The sequence below is a fragment of the Papio anubis genome, chromosome 15 (assembly GCF_008728515.1).
Source record: "Papio anubis isolate 15944 chromosome 15, Panubis1.0, whole genome shotgun sequence".
Taxonomy (NCBI): domain Eukaryota; kingdom Metazoa; phylum Chordata; class Mammalia; order Primates; family Cercopithecidae; genus Papio; species Papio anubis.
The window spans coordinates 55,125,755-55,134,120 of NC_044990.1; the positions used below are offsets into that span (position 1 = coordinate 55,125,755).

General features: G+C 39.7%; 1 long non-coding RNA gene across 1 annotated transcript; it reads right to left on the reverse strand.

Moving 5' to 3' along the window:
• Positions 1-1,195: 1,195 nt before the first annotated feature.
• On the reverse strand, positions 1,196-5,769 carry LOC110741710. Its single transcript, XR_004178750.1, has 3 exons — positions 4,776-5,769; positions 3,958-4,012; positions 1,196-1,570 (listed from the first exon to the last, which is right to left on the reverse strand). It is a non-coding gene; the product is annotated as an uncharacterized LOC110741710 (long non-coding RNA).
• Between the last annotated feature and the right edge of the window lie 2,597 nt (positions 5,770-8,366).

Sequence of the window (8,366 nt, forward strand, 5' to 3'; positions counted from 1 at the left end):
TCACTCCAGTTTCTACTTCTTTGTGCTTTGATTGCCCAAAATTAAATATTAAAATTAAATTTATCCAAGAATTTGAAGACTTAGATGCTTAGCTTTTAAAAAACAAAAAACATAATGGCAATCAAAATCCCACCCAAGCACTCTTTGGCCAAGTCCGAGAGTGTTATTCACCAGCACAGTTATGCTCCTAATCCTTTGCAAAGAGCAAAACTTCTTTCTCATAATCAAGGCTAAGGCTTTAAGTTCTTTCCCAGAACTGCCTTGAAGTTCTTTCTTCAACTTGGCCAGCTGCACTTGAATTCAAGATTTCCGCCCTAGAAAGAATGTAGTTATGTCCAAGTGGGATGAGTCATTGAATTCTAAGAAGAAAATATTTTATCTGTTTAAGAGGAGCAGTGGAGAGTTCCATTTTTATGGTGAAACAGTGCTTGAAGTAGGCCAGGATGAAAGCCATCCCATCTCATCTCATTTCCTCTTTTCCATGCCTTGCAACTGTGAGAGGAAGGGAAGAATTGACTAGAAACTATTTGAACTCTGACCATAGGCCACTTGGCTTTGTAGATTTACCAAGTAATCTTGGCAAATAAGAAAAAGTCCTTGAGTAAGGATCTAGAACTAGATGTACCATATGACCCAGCCATCCCATTACTGGGTATATACCCAAAGGATTATAAATTATGCTGCTCTCTAAAGACACATGCACACGTATGTTTATTGCAGCACTATTCACAATAGCAAAGATTTGGAATCAACCCAAATGTCCATATCAGTGACAGATTGGATTTACAAAATGGGTACATATACACCATGGAATACTCATGCAGCCATAAAAAGGATGAGTTTTGTGTCCCTTTGTAGGACATGGATGCATGGAATCCATCATTCTTAGCAAACTATCACAAGAACAGAAAACCAAACACCGCGAGACGTTCTCACTCATAGGTGGGAACTGAAACAATGAGATCACTTGACTCGGAAGGGAACATCACACAATCGGGCCTATCATGGGGAGGGGAGGGGGAGGGATTGCATTGGGAGTTATACCTGGATGTAAAATGACGAGTTGATGGGGTGCAGCACACCAACAAGGCAATGGCATACATATGTAAATAAACCTGCACGTTATGCACACATGTACCCTACAACTTACAGTATAATAATAAATAAATTAAAAAAAAAAAAAAAAAAGAAAGTCCTTGAGTAATAGTATGCAACATTAAGCCCCTCAAGGATGCTCATTAAATGCTTGCTGGCTGTGTGTAGAAGTCTTAAGCCCCATCAAGTCATGCTGCCCTATTGATAACTCTAGACTACATCACACCTCCACCTTCTTTAGACTCTGTATAGGAACCTATGACCCTATTTTTGAAATTTACAACAGTTTATTAGCTCTCCAGCATTAACTATATGAAGATGAGTTTTCATTGAGTAGCTTGTTGAGAGAATGACATTTTCAGATGGACATATGAATATGTGAATCACTCAGGTTTTCTTTGTGAAATAACATTGCTGAGGATGAGTCCATTTCATCTTGTCAATGCTCTTCTTCATATTTAGTCATTGCATTTACCTTTAGAAAGGTAAAGGAGATAATATTAATTCCATTTGATACAATCATGTAACAGGCATTTAAGGAACACCTACTATATGCAAGCTACTCTACTAGGTACTTTGGGAATACAAAGCTGAGTAACACTTAGTCCCTGCTGTCCAGTGGCTTTTAATAGCAGAGGAAAGACAAAACAAAAGCACATATAACTATAATACAACGTGGACTATGAAAAGATTTTGATTGTTATGTATAAACTGATGGGAAAGCATCAAAGGATTGTTGTATGCAAGAGAGTGACATGATTGTAACTGCATTTTAGAAAAATTACCCTGGCCAGACACGGTGGCTCACACCTGTGATTTCAGTACTTTGGGAGGCCAAGGTGGGCAGATCACTTGAGTTCAGGAGTTCAAGACCAGCCTGTCTAACATGGCGAAACTCCATCTCTACCAAAAATACAAAAATTAGCCAGTTTTGGTGGTGTGTGCCTGTAGTCCCAGCTGCTGGAGAGGCTGAGGCAAGAGAATCACTAGAATCTGGGAGGCAGATGTTGCAGCGAGCTGAGATTGCGCCACTGCACTCCAGTCTGGGTGACAGAGCTAGACTCCGTCTCAAAAAAACAAAAAAGAAGAAAAATCACCCTGCCAGAAGGATGAAGGGACAGATTGAAAGGGGGCAAGCAAGGCAAACAGCATTAGGAAGTTTGAAGTCCCATGATCTTCAAGTTGGAGTCCCAGGAAAGCCAGTAGGTAAACTCCAGTCCAAGGACAGAAGAGCTATGTCCTACCTCAAGCAGTCAGGCAGAGAGGGAGTATTCAACCTTCTCCCTTTTGGGTCCTATTTAGATCTCAATGGATTAAACGATGCCCACCTACACTGCAGAGGGACATCTGTTTTATTCAACCCACCAATTCAAATGCTAATGTCTTCTGGAAATATGCTCACATACACACCCAAAAATAATGTTTAACCACATATCTGGGCATCCCATGGCTTAATCAAGCTGACACATAAAATTAACCATCACAGGAAGCTACTGTAATAATAGAGGCAAGATATGAAAGAGGTCTAACCTAAGGTAAACAATACAGAGGGAATGAAGGAAATGTATTAAAATATTTCAGTGAGAGAAAATGAATAGGTCTGGGTGGCAAATGATTGACTGATGTGTGGCAAATGATTGATTGGTGGCAAGTGATTGATAAGGGATGCTGAGGGAATATGAGATAAAGCGAAGACCTCTACCTTTGGCAGCAGAGTGGGTTCACTGCAGGAGAGCATGGCAGAGATGGAGAAAGGCATCTGGGAGAGGCCGAGACAGAGGAGCATCAGAAGTGCTCAGGGAACAAGGACAGCACTCTGATGGAGAGTGGGGTACACATAGTAGGAGGATGGCAGAGGAGGTTGGAAAAGGAGGCTGAGCACCTGCAATGGTCAAGTTTAGGAATCAACTTAACCCAATTAAGGGATACGTAGTTAGCTGGCAAAGCATTGCTTCTGAGTGTGTCTGTGAGGGTGTTTCTGAAGGAGATTGGCATGTGAGTCTGTGAACTGAGCGAGGAAGATCCCCCCTCAATGTAGGTGGGCACCATCTGATTAGTTAGGGGTCCAGGTAGAACAAAAAAAGTGGAGGAGGGGCAAATTTCTTCTCTGCCCTCCAGATCCAGGATGTTCTTCTCCTACCCTTGGGCATCAGAACTCCAGGTTCTCTGGCTTTCGGACTCCAGGATTCACACAGGTGACCCTGGGTACTCAAGCCTTCAGCTTCAAACTGAGAATTTTACCATCAGCATCCCTGGTTATGAGGTTTTGAATTTGGGCTGAGCCACACTATCCACCTCCCTAGTTCTCCAGCTTGCAGAGGGCCTCTGGTGGTACTTCTCAGCCTTCATAACCATGTGAGCCAATTCCCCTAGTAAATCCCTTCTCATATATATATATAGGTTCTGTCTCTCTGGAAAACCCTGACTATTACAGCACTTTGAATGCCACGCACAGAGGTTAGACTTTAATTCAGTGAGCAATGGAGAGGCTTTTAAGTCATAGAACAACATGATTGAAGCTGTTCTTTTGGAAAATTAATCTGATCAATGAAGAGGCCTAGATTCCAAAAGGTTAATTGCTAAGACACCTAGTTAGTGCAGAGATGGGACTAAAATGGAAGTCTTCAGACTCCTGACCTATTTTGTGCAATGAGGAAGAATATTGCCTACTTCATAGAATTCTAAATATGTACTCCTCTCTCCAATAAGTCTTCTTTCCTTACTGAATTCCACAGCCTTCACGCTTATCTTGGGCCAGACATTTAGCACACAAAGAGAATGAATGGATGCTTCTAGTATTTTTTTATTAATGCCCAAACAGCCCAATTCTATGTTGTTCCAATCATAATGTTTAAAAAATACCTGCTAAATGTAGATAAAGGCAATGGTTTTGTAAGACTCCTTCAAAGGTGGAAATCTACTAGGAATAAAGTAAAAATAAATTTTAAAATTACTTAAAAATAATAAATTGGTTTACAAATACAAATTAGCATTATTAAGACAACAATACTAAGAATTATATTTCATATTTTCTGTGATAAGGGTTGTTTCATACATGAGTTTATTTTGTCTTCATAAATACCTATTTGATGTATGAGGAAACTGAGTCTTAGAAAGGTTAAGTAACTTACTCAATACCACATAGTAAATGGTAGAGTCAGGATTTAAACCCAAATCCAACTCCAGACCCCAGCCCTTAAGTGGTCTGCGATTCTGCCCTTCAGAATCATTTTCTCGAGAAGGTTCAAAGGAAGCTAAGAGGAAAGCAGCAAATTTTATTTTTTATAAATGCAATAAACAGTGATTTTCTTGCAGCTGTGTAGGCCATTATAGCAAACAGTTGTCTTTTACTCAGCGCCCCAGAGAGAACCTACCAACTCAAATTGCAACTCCCAATTGCAACTGAACTATCTGGGAAGAACAACAAGTTCCTATCACACGGGAAATGAAGACTGGAGAAGAGGACAGAATGAGAGGGGAGGGAACTGCCATTAACCTCACTTATTTTAAACAGCACTTAGATGAACAAAAACAATCAGGAAATTAAAATAAACCCAATTCTAATCTGTATGTGTGTTGTGTGCATTTGCGTGCTTATGTGTATGTATGTACTCACAAAGAATGCGAGGGAAGTACTGGAAAACCAAACAACCAAATTCAACAAAAGGCAGTGATCTTACCTCTTAACTTCTGAGCTATTTTCATGCCATGAAATGCTGCATTTTGGCTCTTTTTGTTTCGTGAAGGCCCTTGGGTAGATTTTTTATGAATGTCATTATTTGCTGAAGTGAATTTAGTAGAGAAAGCCCCAAAGGAGCAAGATGATGAGTTTTTTAAACAAACATTTTATAATATAATTTTACATTAACATCTCTCTTTATCGTGTTTATTCATGACCAGACAGTGAATTTTAAATCAGCTCCTTTTGTAATCCATCTTGAGAAGAATGAAGATGGAACCTGATGAAAGGAAAGGCCCACAGGGGAGAAATTCCAATGCTGGGCTAAGCATTTATGTGAGTGGAGAAAGAACTATGCGAAAGAGGAACCATTAAAAAAAATACCATGATTGAAGCAATATGTGGAGAAGGGGATGAGAAAGAGGCAATTTGACAAAAGAAAATAAAAAATGAGGTGACTAGAGCATGTGAAATTTAATTTTTTTCTAGTACTCATTCTTCAATTTTTTCCAACATATTGACCTATATTCTCAATTTCACAGTATTATCTAGATTATATCAGAGTGTTGGACTATTGTTATATCAAATTATGTAGCCATTTGGTGATGCAATTGGTTGCAAAGCAATTAATGACAACTCCAAAATAAATTAGTGTTCATTCAGAGGAAGAGTGTAGGCTGAAGTAAAGGATGAGAACGAAAGAAAAGGATGTGGAACAGTGGAAAGGAACCACTCATACACACAAGAAATGGTTTCCTAGTCACCAAGGTATATGTTTAAATTTTATGTCTAAGTTGCTAAAAGCAGGAAAAAAAAACTGAAATAGTTTAAGAAGGAAGAAGTAGTGAATCTAAAAGATGTTGTTGCTGTAGCTATTTAGAACTAAGAAGTTACATAGTATAATATACCATGAAAGTAAATGTATATATGTATGTATTTATTTATTTATTTTATTTTTATTTTTATTTTTGAGACAGAGTCTCACTCTGTCGCCCAGGCTGGAGTGCAGTGGCGTGATCTCGGCTCACTGCAAGCTCCGCCTCCCGGAGCTTGCTTCAGTCTCCCGAGTAGCTGGGACCACAGGTGCCCGCCACCACGCCCGGCTAATTTTTTGTACTTTTAGTAGAGGGGGTTTCACTGTGTTAGCCAGGATGGTCTCCATCTCCTGACCTCGTGATCCACCCGTCTCGGCCTCCCAAAGTGCTGGGATTACAGGTGTGAGCCACTGCGCCCGGCCAGTAAATGTACTTAATAAGAGAAGAAATGGAAAATGTCAAATAAAGCAACATAATAATTTCAATAATGCGCTGACTCTTAAAATGTTGTAAGTCTACATGAAGACTTGAGGGCAGCTGATTCTAGAATATCCAAACCTGAAACAAAAATTATTATTTGATGTGACAGATTTATTGAGATCATATGAACATTATCATATTCTATAAGTGAGACAAAGGTCTTTAACAGAAAAATGAATTTTTAGACTCAGTAAGTCAAACAAGTTGTTGAAGAAAATAAAAAAGGCCTGGCTCTAGGATAACCAACAATATTACTAGAAATCATTGATAATAACTCTCCTTTCCTGATTTTTCTAGAAATAGTAGTTTTACACTAGAAAACTTGGAAGGACTTACCTCAAACAGTTGTGTAAAAATCCACATTTCTCCCAATAGTGATTTCAAAGCAAGCAAAACTTATTCCTGTTTAACTTTTTTTTTCACCAGGCTTAGAAAAGGAGATGCTATGGTCAGTCTTGAAAACGCCCATCAGTCAATTCTAAACAACCTTGAAAGATTATCTTTTAGACTCTAACATGAGACCAACAGAAATAAAATAATCCACTTTTAGAAAAAGACACTTTTTTCTAAATATTATTGTCTTTTGAAATTATATCAACTTGCTGCATTCTTCTGATTAAAAAATACATATTAAATTACACTGTAGCCTATTTTGCTAAAATCAGAAGTTGTTTAGATCAAGTAAAGAGGCCAGCTAGTCCAAAGAGGAGCCTGGGAAAGACCCAGACAAGCATCACCCTGGCTCCAAGGAGACATCAAATCAGATGGCAGCAATGAAGTGACTCTCCTGTGTGGTGAATCACCACAGCTCATCTCTGTCTGGAAATGGCAATGCAAGAGTAACTTACACTTACTTGCATTATTGATAGCTGGATCTTCAGACCTAGACTTGGAAAAGGCTTTCCACTACTGTATTAATGCATTCTTGCACTGCTATAAAGAAGTACCTGAGATTAGGTAATTTATTTATTTATTTATTTTAAAAAGAGGTTTAATTGGCTCATGGTTATGCAGGCTGTATAAGAAGCGTAGTGGCATCTGCTTCTGGGAAGGCCTCCGGAAGCTTCCAATCATGGCGGAAGGAGAAAGCAGAGCAGAGCAATCACATGGCAAAAGCAGGAGCAAGAAAGAGAGAACATGGCAAGAAAGTGCTGCACACATTAAATGACCCACATCTCAAGAGAGCTCTCTATCACAACAGCAGCAGCAAGAGGCTGGTGCTAAACCATTCAAGAGACCTGCATCACTACCATCCAAGCACCTCCCGCCAGGTTCCACCTCCACCAATGGGGATTACAATTCAACATGAGATCTGGGCAGGGAAAAATATGCAAACTAGACAACAACTGAGCTTTTTTGTAAGAGAGAAGATGAAAGACTAAGAGAAGTCTCCCTCCCTTCTTAATCAATGCCCCTAAAGACTGCAGCTTGGAGGTCAGGGAAATGACAAGAGTTTGTACCTAGTAGAAGTCACAGCCAGTAACAGCAGTGCCCCACTTCTGAATCCTTCACATCTGCTTTTGCACTCTGCCTCCTTTAAAGTCCTCCCCCAGATCTCCCTACCAATAATTAATACGTAATTACTGTGTATCTACTATGTGCCTGGGAATATGCTGTCACTTAATATAGTATAAAAGCATTTTTGCTCAGCTTGCCACATAAAAACTCACCAAAAAAATCTAAAACTATACAGATAGAATGTCTCCCACTTCAGTGAAATACAGAAACTGTCATAACCACAAGTCACACACTATAAGGCCAACCTAGGAGGTATTGTGTGAGGATTGATTCAGGAAGCCTACCTAGGGGCCAGCTCCTCAGACCCTAGGCAGAATGAAGACATCCCCTACAACAAGGGAACCAGTAATCTCTGAACTGAAGCCTTGAATTCTCAGTGTGAGGACAGATCATGGGAGAGGCAGAAAATGTTCTTGAACAGTCACAATGCAACATCACAAAACCAAAGAGAGCAGAGGGAGCTATAGGAGAAAACAGGACATCTTATCTTTTCTTGGGATGATCCAACCTGTTATCTAAGGGAAAAAGCCAGGGGAAGAGCTGAGTGGAGGGAGGAAATGAAACAGTGGTGAGCAGAGAACAACAAGCCTGTGATCCCAATGGCTTTGCTGGTACCTATGCTATCCTCTGGTTCCTGAAAAGCAAAGGGATATTGTTCTCCCAGGCAAAAGGAGAATAGATTTGATGAAGGGAGAAAGTTCTCAAGACAAGAAACTCTAAGGGAGCCAATGGATATCTATGGCTCATCCACCATTACTACTACCTCCATGTTGGCATCA